This window comes from Pteropus medius, unplaced genomic scaffold (genome assembly GCF_902729225.1).
Source record: "Pteropus medius unplaced genomic scaffold, Ma_sr-lr_union100, whole genome shotgun sequence".
NCBI classification, from domain to species: domain Eukaryota; kingdom Metazoa; phylum Chordata; class Mammalia; order Chiroptera; family Pteropodidae; genus Pteropus; species Pteropus medius.
In genome coordinates this window covers 165907-181978 of record NW_024343578.1, presented here as the reverse complement: position 1 = coordinate 181978, position 16072 = coordinate 165907, and the positions used below count along the sequence as shown (strand labels likewise).

The 16072-nt window shown below is 51.8% G+C and overlaps 1 protein-coding gene and 1 long non-coding RNA gene across 3 annotated transcripts in view; one reads left to right on the top strand and one right to left on the bottom strand.

Annotated features, from left to right (window-relative positions):
• GLI2 (GLI family zinc finger 2) overlaps positions 1 to 16072 on the bottom strand; it is a 178179-nt gene that overhangs the window by 36112 nt on the left and 125995 nt on the right.
• Positions 7831 to 14462, top strand: LOC120606284 (uncharacterized). Of its 2 annotated transcripts, none has more exons than XR_005653854.1 (5): positions 7831 to 7993; positions 8565 to 8730; positions 11372 to 11432; positions 11939 to 12014; positions 12442 to 14462. It is a non-coding gene; the product is annotated as an uncharacterized LOC120606284 (long non-coding RNA). The 2 variants fall into 2 exon arrangements; XR_005653853.1 differs by having other exon boundaries at positions 8565 to 10932.

Below are 16072 nucleotides of genomic sequence, written 5' to 3'. Positions count from 1 at the left end.
GGATTCAACCCAAGTCGGCCTGGCCTCACTTGCAGGATAGTGCTGCCCTCATCCCAGGCACCACGCCACCCCACCAGAGGACCCTGTTCCTTTGGTGTGACAGGGCAGGAAGCCACTGCCGTACTCCGAGACAGATTCTATAGGGGTTGTGGTGAGATGAGTCAGTTCACAGAGCTAATGAAAGGTACACAGGATAAGCCCTTGCTCTTCCCGATGCTGGGGAGGCTGCTGGTGCTGGGCCTTGCAGGGGTGGCATCCAGGCCGAAAGAGCCTCCCTGATGAAGCAGAACCAAATGCTCCTCTCTGTAAGCGTGAAGCAGGACTGGATTCTGGGGGGTGTGAGAGGCATTCAGGGCCTGGAAGTGGTGGGGCAGGAACCGGCACCTGGGCACTGCCTGCCTTTTCCAGAGCACTGGTTCCCTCACCAACCTGGATCCCTTCTGCTTAGCTGAGAAGCCTTGGCCAGGAGGCTGCCCCTCTCTGGCACCTCACCAGGTTGGCACAAAAAGACCAGAATTGGGCACTTGGTAGGGGGTTAACAAGCACGGATTTCTTTCCCTTCTCAGCAACAAGTCAACTTGGGGTATGGAGCATCTACTGACCTGGGCACCTAGTACCCAAGACAATAGGCCCAGCCACCAACACAGCCACAGACGCCTGCCCAGGCATCTCCTCTGGAAAGCCTTCCTAGATGTCCCCTCTGCACAGCACCACTGGGCTGTGCCATTACCTGGCATCTCCTTCAGACAGGCTGACTGTGTGCCAGCCATAATAGGCAATATGCATGTATTTCCTTTCTTTAACCTTAATAAGTAATTCACAAAGTAGGTGCTTTATGCCATTTACAGATGAGAACATGGCCAGAAAGGCTAGGTCCCTTGCCCAAGGTAGCAGGAAGTGGAGTCATAACCAACCCAGGTGGGTCTGGGCCTGAGCCTGTGCCTGAGCCTGTCCCCTCAACAGAGAAGAGAGTGTTCTTGATGACTGGGGTTCTTTGTGGGCCGGGCTTAGGCAGGTGCATGATTGGGGAGGGGCGGCACCTGAGAATGGGACAGCTTTCTCCCCGTGTTTCAGTTCCCTTTTTATCTTCATCCCTACTTCACCCCATCACCACGCATAATCCAATCCAATTCTCAGGAGGAGTTGGAACTACTTCCTCACACTGTGTTGTGAATGACTGATAAGGATCCAGGGGCACGGATGTTCCAAGAGATGTCATTCTGACACATCAAACAAAGCGAAAAGAACGAATCTCAAATGGCAGAATTCCAAGCATTATTAATGCATTGGGGGACCAGGGGCTTCCCAGCAGCCCTGAAATCATACCAAAATTGCCAACATACAAAGCGGGTCCTCCGGGGACCAAAGCTTCTTTTTCTTGGATGTTTGGTCCCATCCCAGGGCTCCACCAAGAGTCCCCTGTCAAGTTGGGTGCTGCCAGCCCTAGTGAACTGACTACCATGCCATGGGACCTCACCAGGGAAGGCATGTGCTAGGGAAATATGAGCCCAGATTTAGGACATCCCCCCACCCACAACTGCAAACTTCTTTTTCTTCTTCTACTTCCACACCATTCACTGTGGGGCCCGACCCTGGTCTCAGCTGTGGCCTGTCCAGGCCTTGAATTCTGGCAACCGGGCAGAGATTCAAGGAGGTGGCCCTGAGGATAGGAGGAGGAGTCAGCTGTGTAAGCTCATTTTGAAAGACGGTCAGTTTTCTATGTTGTAGATACACATGCATGCAAACTCATACACTTGTAGGCCACAATCGACCAGACTGGCAGTCAGCCATTTTGCAAGCTGCATAGCTTGGACACTATTCTTCCCTTCAGTCCTGTTCTGAGCTCATCTGAGCCTAATTCTACCAGTTATTTCTTAGTATATTTGTTCATATTCCCAACAAAATTGTCCCACCTACTTACTCTGTGCCCAGAGACCTGTAGGAAGCTCTGAAGATGCAGACCCACAGGTCAGGTAAGCAGCAGGCAGTCTGATAAAGGCTCCAGCATAGGAACAAATTCCCAAATTGCCTTTAAGTGTGACAGAGGGCTTCTCAGAGAAGGTGAAATTCGGGCTGGGTTCGGAAGGATGAAGAGGAGTTTATGAGATAGTGCATCACAAATAAAGAAGCAGCATGTGCAAAGAAAGGCTGGTGTGTGAAGGTTATGCATGAGGGGCTGGAGCACAGCCCACAGGGAGTTTGAGCTGGATCTGTACCGGATCCATGCCCCTTCTGTTGGGGGTGTGGGAGGGGTTGGAGGGGCATGTGATCCGAGTCCAGCTGATCAAAGCATGCCCTATCCCTAGGCACCATGATTGGTTCAGAGATGGGCACGTACTCAAGACAGCAGCTTTGGCTGGACGCTAGGAAAAAAGTGCTCTCTGTCCACAGGGGTTGTTAAGCAGGTAGGATGCAAGTGTGGAGCTGCTGGGCTTTAGGGGGAGAGGCCAAGACTGAAGATGATACACAGAACATCAGAGCTGAGAGATGTTTCTTGAATTGGGTCCCTGGATATGGATCCAGCTTCAGCAGCAGCGAGTACCCTTGGCCTTTTCACTATCTGAGCCAATACATTTGTTTGTTTGCTTGTTTGTTTAAACCAGTTTGAGGTGAGTTTTTCTCTCAGGAGACTGCCAAGGTCTAGCAAGGCGAGCCTTGACGAAGATGGCCTCCCTTTCCCGGAGTGATCCTGGACCTGGCATTCTGCAAGGCAGACTTGAGCCACAGTTCCTTGGGCAGATCCACCCTGCTGCCTGCAGGACTGAAGGGGAGGGCCCCTGCTGAGAATGGCGAGGGCAGCTGTGCTGGCCCTTCTGTATGTGGACACGAGGCACAAGCAGGGGGCTCTAGGTTGAGAGAAACAGCCAAATATACTCCGTTAATGTGTGTGTGTGTGTGTGTGTGTGTATGAATATGTGTGTGTGTGAACATGTTGGTGACAGGCAGCAGCGCATTGCACAGGGCCCTTGCTAGGCCTATTCTGTTGCAGTAGAGGACTCCCGTGCTTCCTCCCAATGTGGGCGCTGGCCTGCTGGCTGGGCCTGGCTCTGACTCTCCGAAGGCTGGGGGCAGGCCCAGGAAAGGGCTACTCCTTAGCAGAGTCTTTCCTCTTCCTTCTTTTCCTTCCTCCCTGTTGGTAGGGGTCCTGCAAAGCCCCTGCACAAGATTTTAGGGCCAGGCTCAAAGACCAGGGTGATGGCCAAGGGAACTAAAAAGGAAAAGGAGAAAGTGAGAATGGACAAAGCAAGCAGAGACCTAACTGGGTGGCTGTTGTTCTAGCCTAACTAGATGCTGCAGTGGGGGAGCTACTACAGCAGGGAAGCTGCTGCTGCTGCTGCTGCTGACTAGGTCCCCAACATTCGCTGGACGCCGACTGCATACAACACATCCAATGACTTTGCAAGGCAGGTTTTAGTACCTCCATTTTAAAGAGAAGGAAACTGAGGCCCAGGATAGTAACGAGACTTGTCAAGGCTGCAGAGCTGTTAAGTAGATGAGCCAGAATGGACTCTGGCCTTTCTGTGAAGTCGGACTCGGTACTGTGACATCTCTCACAGTCCGCCGAGTGGCAAGCTTCTGCCTCAGCTATCTCTGCTCTCGAGAAGTGGAGCTTGGTGTCCTTTTGCAGACATTGCCTCACCTGGTCCTCATGCTGACATACCAAACAAAGGGAAAGGAATGCTGGGGGTGAGGTGCAGGCTGTGGGGAGCCCTCGCAACACTGGCTGGGCCTGAGGGAGCATGCCTAGACCCTCGGAGACAGGCACCATCCCTGGGAGTGGGAATGACGGGGACATGTTCCTAGAGGGTGCGTGGCTTCCATGGGCCGGAGGGAAAAGTAAGACTTCGCTCGATGGGAGAAAGGAGGGCGTCTGACCCAAAACGCAGCCAGAGCCAAGGTGTAGGGGCAGGAACCAACATGCTCCTTAATGCAATGAGGAGAGGGGACGGAAGTGCAGGGATTGGGGCCCTGTACCCCACCCCTGGTGCCTGTTTGGAAAAGCAGACAATGCAGAACTGAGGGGTGCTGACTCATCCAGACTCAGCATGAGTGTTGGGGGCAGGCTCTGCCCCTTGGGAGTCGGGAGCTGGAGGAAGGACCCTGGCAACCCGAAGACGCCCCTCCTGCTGGCTTCATGTAAAGACCTCCTGCGTAGATTAGCAGGGCCAGACTCCGGAAAGAGCGAGCCCTTTGTTTCCCACTGGGGCCCGGCAATACTGATTTTATACTCCTAACCAATAGAACTATGAGGGAATAATTTTCTGTTGTTTTAAGCCACCAAGTTTGCAGTAACTTGTTAGGAGCTACTATAGTACGTAAGCACGTGCTGCTGGTGTAGAGAAGGCCCCCAGAAGGCTTGGGCATCGCCATCATTATTACTGTCACCAATCTTCTGACACTGCCAGCTCTTAGAGAGCAGGGCCTGTCTAGTTCTTGGGACAGCCCAGCCCCCATGGATGCTCCATCAGTGGCAGGCTGGCAGGGAAGGGAAACGCCCTTCCACGCTGGGAGGGCATCTGAGCACTCTGCTCCACCCACCTCGTGTGCACAGGGCTCTGGAGCGTGCCTTCCTGCCTGCCGCCCAGATTACACGGTCACTGACTCCTCATAGCTGAATGCGCCCCAAACACAGCCCCAACACGCCAACCCCTCTACCCCAAGGATGGCTTCCTCACACGCACCGGTCCTGCCTTCGGGCTGAGATGCTACCACCCACCAGGATCACAGGGCCATGGGTGGGGTTGGCGGGCTCCGAGTGGGATGGCCATGACCTCTCTGCTATTGCTGAGCTGCTTGGGGCCAGGCGCCCATTTTCTCAGAAACACTGCGCAAGTGGCCCCAGGCCCACTGAGATGCTAGAAGAAAAATGAATTCCCTAAAGCTGGTCTTGCCACTCTGAGCTACTCTCCCACCAAAACTGGGATTCCTACTGCCAGCGCTGGGCAGGCACATGTCTGCTTCCACCAGGGCAGCCCTGCAGAGCAGACTAGGGTTCACTGCCTCAGGCCTAGACGGAGCTCTATCAGGCTCCTCTGGGTGGAGTTCAATCTCCTCTCCAAAGGTTTTGGTTTAGTTTAGTTTTGTTATTTTGCTTTTCTGTCTTTTGGGGGGTTTGTTTTTGGTATGTGAAACTATACATTGGCAAGCTTGCTCCCACATTTTCCATATGTTAATTTGAAAAGTTCTAGAAATCATGTCCTTTTCAAAATACACTCAAGGGGGTTGCCCCTGTAAAGAGATGTACAGGGAATTCTTTTGGAAAGCACCGGAGAACTGCCCCTGCCCAAACTGGAGCAGGCTCTATAAACCAGCAAATAGGACAACCATGAACAGGAGCCAGGGCCACCGTGTCTAGACATTCACTGATTTGTTCATGTGTTCATGCATCGTTCCCTCCATCAGCCAATGTTCACTGAGCATGGGCTTCTGATGGCACTGGGTGGTGCGCTGGGGGTCTGAGGAAGACTCAGCCAGGACCCCACACTCAAGAAGTGGGGTAGGTGGTCACAAACCCGACTGTCAATTGCTGCACCAGGTATGATGAACCCTAACATTTCCAGGGTCCACCCTGAAGCTACACGTGCACAGACGTCAGCAGAGCACATGAGTGTCCGTGAGGCTGTGGCAATGACAAGCTGCCAGGGTGAGGCTGCCAAGCAGAGTGCCCCAGATCCAGCCATGTGCTCAGAAAATTACAACCCACCCAGTTCATGGTTCACATGGTGCCTTGACAAAGTCACCATGCTTGGACCTGCGGGGTCGTGGAGGGACTGTGAACACTGACTACAGCCTGTAAAGAGAACACAAGGTGCTAAAGCAGAAAGAAGGGTGGGAGGGAAAGAATTCATCCACTCTGCCGGGGCTATCCGAGAAGGCTTCCTGAAGGGGGTGGCATCTGACTTGGGCCTAGACTGCTATATGGAAATGAAAAAAAGGCAGTGAGAGGTGCAGGCCTGGTGTTCGAAGACAGAATAGCTGAACAAAGGGCAGGTCCTAATGGGGAACAGCTAACAGAATCCATGGGCTGCAGCTCTGACCAGACAGCTGCGGGGGAAGATAACGTGTGGCGAAAACCATACAGGAGATATAAAAAACCTGAGCTACGTTACAAGGACTTTCCTTCATCCAGGGAATGAAGAAACCAGGCACAGACTGGGAGAGGCTACCGACAACACATATAACTAACCATGGCATGAGTAGCCTTTCTATATAAAATGCTTGTTCAAATCTATAGGAAAATGACAATTCCATAGAAAAATGGGCAAAATCCCTGAACAGGTATTTCCCAAGAATGAAACATTATTGGCCAATTAACATATGAAAGGATGCTCAGCTTCATTAGTAATAAGGGAAACAGAAAACTAGAATCACCAGGGGATACCATTTGGGCAAAAATTTAAATGTTGATGATATCACCCTAGGAACAAGGAGGTGGAGCAAGCTGAGTCCTCAACCCAGGCTGGTGTGAGTGAGGGCAGCGAAACCACCTGGCAAAAGTCCAGCAACACCTAGGAGGGGTAAAACATGAACAGCCTGTGACTCAGCAATCTCATTCCCAGGCAAACATTCATTGGGAAGAATGGGCTGTGCCCGGGGCCTGGAGGATGATACGGGAGCATTCGCTGCAATAATGTTTAAAACAGCAAAGACAGATGCATCCCAGATGCCTGTCAACACAGAGCAGTGAGAATTAATAAACGAAGGGCCCCACGCATTAATGGGTGAATCTCTGGAACATAATTCCCGGTGCGAAAAGCAGGTCCCAAAGAATACATCTGTGACAATTCCGTTTATATAAAGCACACAATGCAAAACCGAACAAAGTACTGTTGGAGGAGTCACCTGCAAGGTAGATGTTACAGATGCCAGGGGATGAGAAACTCCAAACTCCAGAATACGTGGAATAGCGGGGCCCAGGAGGATAGCAGAGGGGCACATGGAACCTCGAAGGTGCTGCCACATCCCCAATCCTCGGGCTGGGTAGGGCATCCAGGTATATGTCTTTACATCTTAACTGTGCGTTTGCTATTCTTCGTATGTCTTTGATATTTTATAAGACTAAGTTTTCAAAAAGGCGTGGCTGGGTGAAAGCTGGCCTCTGCTTAGCAGTTGGCTGAGTGGATGGGATTCTGGTGTGGAGAGTGGAGTGGCCACAGGGCTGGGAGTGCAGGACTTGTGTGGGTTGCTGGAAAGCAAGTGAGGTTCAGTGGTTGTCTCCCTGGTCACTCAGTGAGCTCACCTTGGCCACTCCATCTGTCTGTTGCCAAGACTCCCTCCTGGCCGGTCCCAGCCCATCCGTCAGGCCTGCTCTGCAACTGACACACATCGGTGTACACACGCAATCCATTCGCCCCTCCGCTTACCCCGTTCCATTACAGACCTGCACACTCCGCCAGACCTAGCTGAGCGCCAGCTTTCAGCTGTCACTCCCTACGCAGAGCAGTAATAAAGAAATCACTGTTTTCAGCTGACAAAGAGCAGATTTCTTACTAAGTAAACACTGATGTTTTCGTAGGGAAATTAGGTTATAAAATTGCGCCTACAAAGGAGGCCATACAGATGGACTTGGTTAAGCTCTAGCCACACAGGCAACGGGGGTTAATTCAATTGCCCACCCTTTATCACATTTTTTTCCCTTTGGAGCAAGAAGATAGGAAGGTATCAGCTTTTCAAACATAAAAACCCAAAAGCATAAAAAATAAAAGGGAAGGATCAAGGAGACTTTTTTCCTAGAGAACGATGGCTGGTACAGAGCTGGGCTGGGTGAGAGGCCTCGGATTTGAGCCATGTGTCATGTCCCGGGAGTGGGGGCGGCAGAGGGGAGGGGCAGGCAGGCAAAAACACAGCTGGCCCCGGGGGAGGGTTATGGGGGAGCCGGCATGGATTAGCCCTCTCCAGGTGACCTGTGGTATGGGTTGACCTCAGGGTAGGAGGAGCCTTTGTCTGCAAGAGGAGCCGCCCCTGGCTGAGCACAGCTGAGCAGAATCTTCCAGTAAGTTATGGCTTTATGAGGGCTGTCATATCACGGGGTAAACGCGAGGGCCCTGGAAGTAGAGCCCTGGGTGGGAATGAGACATGGGGTCTTGGGGGTCGGGGACATCTTTAGTAGAAGGAAGGGTTTCATTAGACTTCACTAGGGGTCTGGGTTTAAGCACCGAGGAAAGGCCTGGGGTGGAGGCTATGCACAGGGAACTTGCCCCGCTCTCCCCGCCGGGGAGAATTCCTCAGCTCCTCCGGCCAGCCTGCCAAAGTGGTATGTGGAATTTCCTTTCCTGGATGCCTGTCAAAACTAGATGGATAATCCTGAATAGTTTAGATAAACGTCTTCTTGGGGCTGGGTGTGCTGCCGATTTTTACCAAGCTTTTGAGTCCATTACTGTGTGTGAAGAGGGCCCCTCTTTCATGTTGGCATTGGTGGCTGCCTGGGAGCGAAATGCCTCACTGGAACAGGGGCAACTCCACGAAGGTGGTGAAGCCCCCTGGCGGGCTGGGGGTGGGATGGGGAGAGGCAGGCCTCCTGGGCCTTTCTGCTAATAAATGCTTTTCCATTCTTGGTTACCTAGTGCTCGGGGCTCTCCTGCAAACCTCTTCCAGCGTACCGCCCTGTAACTGCCCAGTTTCTCCCCCTGCCCCTCATAGACCATAAGATCTACGTGGACAGCAAGACTGTACCCCCTTGGGCCTGTATCCCAAACAACCTGACACAAGGCTGGCACACATAGGCACTGGGTGAGTCTCATCAAATAAACCTTCCCCCATGAGTTAAGCAACAACTAATCTTTCTCTCCTTTGCTTAGGCGGGACAGGTCAAGTTCACATTTCAGAAATGCAGCTCCTGGAAGGAGAGGGTGAGGGAGTGGCTCCCACTGTGCCCAACATATTTCTTCTCCATGGGCACCGGGACACGTTATCGATGCAGCAAGATGGCTGCAGTGATGGAGGCTTGGACAGCGACAGGAGTCATGCAGGGCATTGCTCCTGCATTCCCGCAACAAACGTTGATGCAGGCCGGCAGGAGTGACCCAGAGGATAGCACCTGGGCTGTAGATAAACAGCAACAGTGACTCAGGCTGAGTAAATAAATGCGTCTCTGGCCCTGGCATCGGCTTCCACTTAGAATGGACAACCTGAACATGTGCAGTGGGAGAGGTCGACCCACCCTGAAGGGCAACCTACCCCACCACAACTGAAATTTTATTATTAGTGATTAATTCATTTGGGTTAATTATTGTGCCTTTCCTATGCTTGTCAGTCAAGATTAGACACTGTAGCCCCAAGACCTGTGGCGAGATGCCCCTTCCTCTCCATGGATAATCATGGCATAGAGAAGAACTCAAGCGTAGGGGTCCGAGCTCGCTTACTAGCTAGCTGAGTGATTGTGGAAAGCTCTTAAATTCTGGTAACCTCCAGTTTTCTTTTTATGACTTGTGGAGAATATGAGCCACCTCACAGGGTGTTGGGAACACTGGATATGATACCATCCACCCTGAATCCAAGAGTGCCTGGAACAAAATGTGGGTTTCCTTTTAGTGTCCACATGAGAGTGAGAAAAGCACATGATTGTCCAGCACTCAGTATGTTCCAGAAGCTGTTCTATGCGCTTTACTTACTCGTCTAATCCTCACAACCACCCATGTGGGGGGTACTGTTGCATCCCCATTTTAGAGACAAAGAAACCGAGGCTCACAGAATGAAGAGGGCATGAGTGACAGAGGCAGGACTTAAACTCTGCCCCATCCTGTTCTGCCTGCATCCAGGGGGTGTGCGATGGGAAATGCCCAAGACGATGGAGGACAGGAGAGGACCCAGGGGATCACCTCCAGCCCTGAGGGACCTTTCCACCAGGCAGCCCTGCATGCTCTCCCTGTGGCAAACCCGCCTCATCTCTGCGCATCATGATGTGCTTCACTCCTGGGCCCTTCCTGCCCTCAGCTGACCACACGGGCTCTCTCTTAAGCCCAGAGCCAGGCAGCTCCTCTTCTGCGAGGGGCCAGCATTCAGCCAAGATCAAAGAGCAGGCTGCCTTATCAGACATGCTTTTCATTAAACTTTTACAGGCCAGACTCCATTATAAATGAGCTGTCTGTACCACGCTGCAGAACACCTTCCTGGAGCTGAGAATCTGAGGCTCTCCGCATTGAGAGAGTCTTTAGCAGAGCAGTCGGGGCGGAGAGTGGGCCTCTGGGGTCAAAATGCCCAGGTTCAAATCCCATCTGTGCTGCTTAGTTGGAGAATGTCACTGGAGCAAGCAGCCAACCTCATCGTGCCTCGATTTCCCCACTTAACAAGTGGGAGTAACAATGCTGCTTTCCTTATAGGGTGTTGACGAAGATTAGGTAACATAATCCAGAGGGCTGAACCCAAGATGCTGTGACTGCCCAGAGAGGAGAAAAGACTAGTCTGAAGGGGTCTCTAAGGGCCACTGCATCACATGAGCCAAGGCTTCACATCTATTTGTCATTCAGTCCTCAGATAGCTATGAGAGGTTGGTGTGCTGCACTACAAACTCCTGGTGCCAGAGTTTTCTGGGCTCCATGTCTACCTGCCATCCAATTGCTCTAAAGAAGTGGTCAGCCATGGTAGGTTTTAAGGAGCACTCCCTGGAGAAAGAAAGGGAGCAAGGACCCAAGTGGGGAGGAGGGACAAGGCACTTGGTGGGAGACCCCAGGCCCACCCAGCCTCTTGGCTCAGGGGCCAGACAAGTAGACCTGTCTTTCGGAAGTCTCGTCTTTCCACGAGTTCCTGAAAAGAAGCACGCATGTTTGCCCAGGGAGGAGAAAGTTCTTTGTGAAACACAAACGGAGTCAGTCCTCTATGAACCGTGAACCTGATGTGTTGTACCAAGAACCAAGAAGAAAATATCCATGTATCTGTCTGCTTTGCCTTGGTGACTGGCTGAGGGCAAAGCTGTCAGAGCCCAGGACAGTGCAGGTGAGTTGGAGGTGTGTGTTTATTAATCTCACAATGAACTAGTGTAGGCTTTATGGGACACTGACCTTGGAAAAATTCATCTTCAAATCCCCCCGGACTAGAAGTTCATGAGCTCAGCCAGCAACAGCAAAGAAACTACTTTCTTAAGTGAAGCATACCAGCGGAGGGGCTAAACGTCTCCATTAACATGCAGTCGCCAGGACGAGGTGGCGCTCAGACATCCTTAACGGCTCTCTCAGGGTACTCTGGGTAATTTGCATGTGTGACAAAGTGTGCAGATAATGGTGGGAGGCGGGGGCCCTCACACCCACCAGCTGGCATTCCCTCTCTTTCCTTAAAGTACCTGGGCCAGCATGTTGACTTTACAGGAACTGATAGCTTAGCCCCAGAGCCATCTGTCCCTAACAAGAGGCTCCCTCCTCTCTCCTTCTCTGTGCAGGAGGGCCTTGGCCGTGACCACTGGAGCAGTGCAGCTGAGGGTCAGGGACGTCAGTGGCCAGGTATAGAGAACCTGGTAAGAGGAGGGAGATCCTTTCCATGGTTGAAATGTTGTAGCTGTCCACTCACCCTCTAGCCCCCACCCAATATGCTCACTTCCTTCTGCCAGCTGAGAATATGAATAGATTTAGATTAATTTGTGGGCGCTGGGTCTGTGAATAGGTGATGAAAAGGAGCCAGGGGGGTTTTAACACCCCGTATCTCGGAATCGTCATCATTGAAGGAAAAGGCCCTTCAGCCTGTTGGTTCCATGACTCTGGAAAGCCAACACACATCTCTGGGCTTGCTTTTTTGAGCATAAAATAAGCAAGGTGGCCTGTGGTGGTCCCCAGACTCTGGGCCTGTGGGTGCTTGTAAACGAGCAGATTCTAAGACTTCACCCTAGTCTGAAAGAACTGGAACTTCTGGAGTCGGGGCCTAGGAACGTGCATCTTTAAGACACACCCCAGTTCAGTTTTGCAGCAAGGTTTGAGAAGTGCTGCACAAGGTGGTCTCTGTAACCCTCTAGGCTGGAAGCAGCTGGAATTGGTCCTCTCTGAAGCCCCAGGACAGGGCTGGGGTGGGAAGGAGCCCACAAGAAAATGGTGAGTTGAAGGTCAGTCCCAGCCTCCTGAATCAGGAACCCGAGTTTCTACCTTGCCCACCAAAACACATGCATTCATCCTGGCCCCAGGCAGCCCATGCTCCTGCTTGTTAGACTGCTCACACAGAGGAACCGGGGAGCTCCAACTGGGGGCCTTGCCATGTTTCAGCCTTAGTCCCCACAACACCCAGCGAGCTAGTTTCCAAGGGGACAGGGGCGAGGAGCATGTCCGAAGTGCTCCTCTTTCTTGCTAGCAGTCACCAGGAAAGGGAGAGAGACTACAGGGCCTTCTCTTCTCGCCCTCAAGAAAGAATTCCCAGAACCTCAAGAGCATGTCCTCTGGGGAGAGTGGGTCAAAAGAGAACTCTGCCTGAGCAGCACAAACAACCCCCTCACCCACTTGTCTCCCCATAACCTATGGTTTACAGAGATGAAACATGCTGTGCCAGGAGTCCATGAGCAGAGCCATTTATCCTTCCGGAGCCATCTGAGCACTAGCGAGCTCTGCAGGTCCTGTTGTGGTTTGTACCTCCAGGTGACTAGAATGGGTGGTTCTGGAGACGGGGAAGCCGTCCAGCTGTGCTGTGCTGGCTGGGTGTCCACGCGCTGAGCTCCACCCCTGCTCCTCCCATGTGTAGCTGCCTATTTGGAGCAGTGTGAAGTCAGCCCTGGCCCTGCTCCTCTCCTGCTGAGGACCATGATGACAGCTAATGTCCCGCCTTCTGTCCATCTTTAACTGCTCCTCCAGTTACCCTGAAAATAAATCTCACTGCTCCCTCTGCTCCTGGTTGCCAAAAGGATAAAGTCCAAATTCCTCAACTGGGGAAAAAAAGACTCTCTTTTCCATCCCCAGGAGTACTTCTTCAGCCCCATTTCCCACCTTCTTCTGTCACAGTCACCCAACAGTAGCCTCTTCCAAGGACATGCTATGTCCTGCCTCTGTCACGAAGATCCCTTGGCCTTCAAGGCAAGTGGAATAACAACAGTAATAATAATCATTGTTAACATCAATTGAATGTTTCCAAACTCTTCTAAGAGCTTTACTTATATTACTCAACTCCATTCTCAAAGTAACTTAGTAGATGGGGCAGGTAACCTTATCGTGCCCTTTTACACGTGAGAAAACTGAGGTTTATTCCTTCAGGTTGGTCAGTCCTCCAAGGCTAGTGATTTCAGCACTGGGGTTCAAGCCCAGGTAGCCTGGCAGGGCCCATGACAGCCATGCTCCAGCGGGCCAGGACAGGGCTGAGGAGGCCCGTGGTGGAGCACTGCGCCCAGAGCCCCGAGCACTGAAGCTCAATCACCAGACCATGAGAGCCACTGGGTCAGGGTCCCAGGCGCCTGAGCAGAGGCCCTGTGCATGAAGCAGCAGGCAGAGGCTCCGACTAGGGCTGACAGGAGACGACATCGCACCTCATTTGCTACGCAACGTCTTATGTAATTAGACACATTTGGTGGCGGCAAGGAGAAGTGGTCTGTAGCAGGGGCTTGACGGAGCGGGTGCTCCACCAGGCTCTGACCACATTAATCACAGGAGCCACAGAAATAGGGGCCGTTTTTCTCCTCGGCTTTGTACTATTTCTCCCACCTGGACACTGAGGGCAGGGGTGAAGGAGTGGGCTTTCCAGAACTTGCCTTGCCCTCCTGTGGACTGGGTGGGGACCAGCTGTCCTGATAAGGTAGAGCCACTGGAAGCCCAAGCCCAGCAAGATGTGGGGCTTTGGGAACGCTGCTGCTGCCCGTCACTGGGGTGTTAACCAGACGAGCCCTAGCTTGGCTAGGGAGGGGAACCTCGTGCAGGAGCAAGCACACCCGACATACAGGGATGACCCATGAAAGTCAGTGCACTTCTCTGGGCCTCGGCATCTGTAAGTTGCAGATTATAACTCCATCTCACAGGGCAATTGGGAGGTGAAATACCAGGCTCCATGGAAGAGCCTGGCCTGCTGCAGGCTCTGTACAAATTACTGACACCCTTTATTATATTCTACTTTGTGATGCCAGTCTTGCCACTGGGACTTGGTGATCCCAAATGGGCTAAATAACAACCCCCAGCAAGTTCCAGGTCCTAATCCCTGGGATTTGTGAATGTACCCTTTATGGGAAAAGGGACATCGTAGATGTGGTTGAGTTAAGCACCTTGAGAAAGGAAGAATATCCTGGATTATCTGGTGGTCCCTTAAAGCAATCATAGGTGTCCTTATAAGAGAGGCAGAGGGAGCAAACTACCACAGAAGAGGAGGAAGGCCACGTGAGAACAAAGCATGGGGAGAAAAGGCGATGTGATAAAAAGGTGGGGGAGGGGTCCTGAGCCAAGGAAATGAATTCTCTCCTGGAGCCTCCAGAAAGAGCCAGCTCTGCCAACACCTTCATTTTAGACCCATAAGAACTACTTCAGACTCCTGGCCTCCAGAACTGCATGAGAATAAATATATATTGTTTTAACCCACTAAGTTCGAGGTAATTTGTTATAGGAGTAACAGGAAACTAATACACTTCCCTTCAGTTATCGAGTCTAGTGAAAGAGCCATCCAGGCCAGTGAGTGACAAGACCATTTACACAGGCCCAATGGCCTAGTCAGACCTCCCCTGCTACCTGCCACCGTCACCTTCTACTTCTCCAAGTGCTCTGGCCACACTCCATTCCTCGCTGGCCAGGAAGAAAGCAGACCCAGAGAGGGGACATGACCTGCGTCCCACACAGAGTAGTGAGTGGCAAAGCCTGGAGAGAACTCAGGGGTGGCTTCTTGGCCACAGATCCCTACTATCACAGGGAGGGGTAGCACTAAGGGCCACCTCATTCAGCAACAAGCTCTTTCTGCAGCTAGAGCAGCTCAAATCTGAGCTTGTAGCAGTATCACCTGGAGGGCATAGTAAATATGGATCATGGGTCCTACCCAGATTGTCTGACTCAGCATGTCTGGGCCAAGGCCTGAAAACCTGCATTCCTAATGGCCCCCCAGGGACACTGACATTGCTGGTTCAGAGGCCTGGGGAACAAGTAAGCTGGGTGCGTGCCCTAACAGCGGGCAGAATGTGCTTTCAAGAAAGAGTGGGCTGGACCCCTTTAGGGTTCTCCGGTCATAAAAGTGCTCCCAGGAGACAGGCCAGCATGCGATTGAGGGTCTGGGCTCAGGGAGCTGTAATCAGGCTTCTAATTCTCCTAATCCTTAAGTGGATGACCTTGATGCTTAGTTATTTAACCTCTCTGCTGCCTCGGCTCCTTCATCTGTAAAATGGGATGACATGAAATGCACATCATATAGGGTTGTTGAGAAGATTAAGTGAGAGGAAACACATAAAGTGTTCACAACAGTCATAAGGTCAGAGTTAATCTGAAAAATAGCATTCACCAATGGTGGGGTCTTCCTATATCTCTGTCATTGCCCCTAGGTATGTGAGGAGATATGATAATCACCTGTAGAGTGATACAATCCAGATAATCACCTGCAGAGTGATACAAACCTGCACAGGCTCTCCCTCCAGGGAGCTCTCAGCATTGCCTACGTCTCTGTTTCCGACCAGCATTGGGCCCCTTGTAGGGAGCACTTTGCTGCAGGCCTGCTGTGCCCAGGATCTGTGTTGCTGAACCAGCCAAACATTTCTCAAGAGAAGAAAATCAGCATTTCCCTCTCCCATTCTAGATAGGGACTCAGCTCCATTAATGGGCTTAGGATTCTCAGATACCACCAACTGAGCAATTTTCAGTGATCTGTTAGCTCTAAATGTATCAACCTCCCAGAAACCACTGGAGCTGTGGTCTCAGCCACCTGCAGCTGTGGTCTCAGCCACCTGCAGCTAGAGGGCCCCAGGAGGTGGGCAGAGGGCTAAAGTGGGCACGAGGCCACCAGCAGCAGGTCCTACTCAAGTGGGAACCAGCTACATGAACCGAAATACAATGAAAGGTTCCCAACATGTCAAAAGACATGGGAGAAAAATATCCAAATCTGGGACAATTTGAACAATACAACAAACAGTGATAACCACAGAGTATACGCATAGAATAACACAAATATCTATGCATTTATTTGAAATAAAGAAATGAAGAAATGGAGGGGA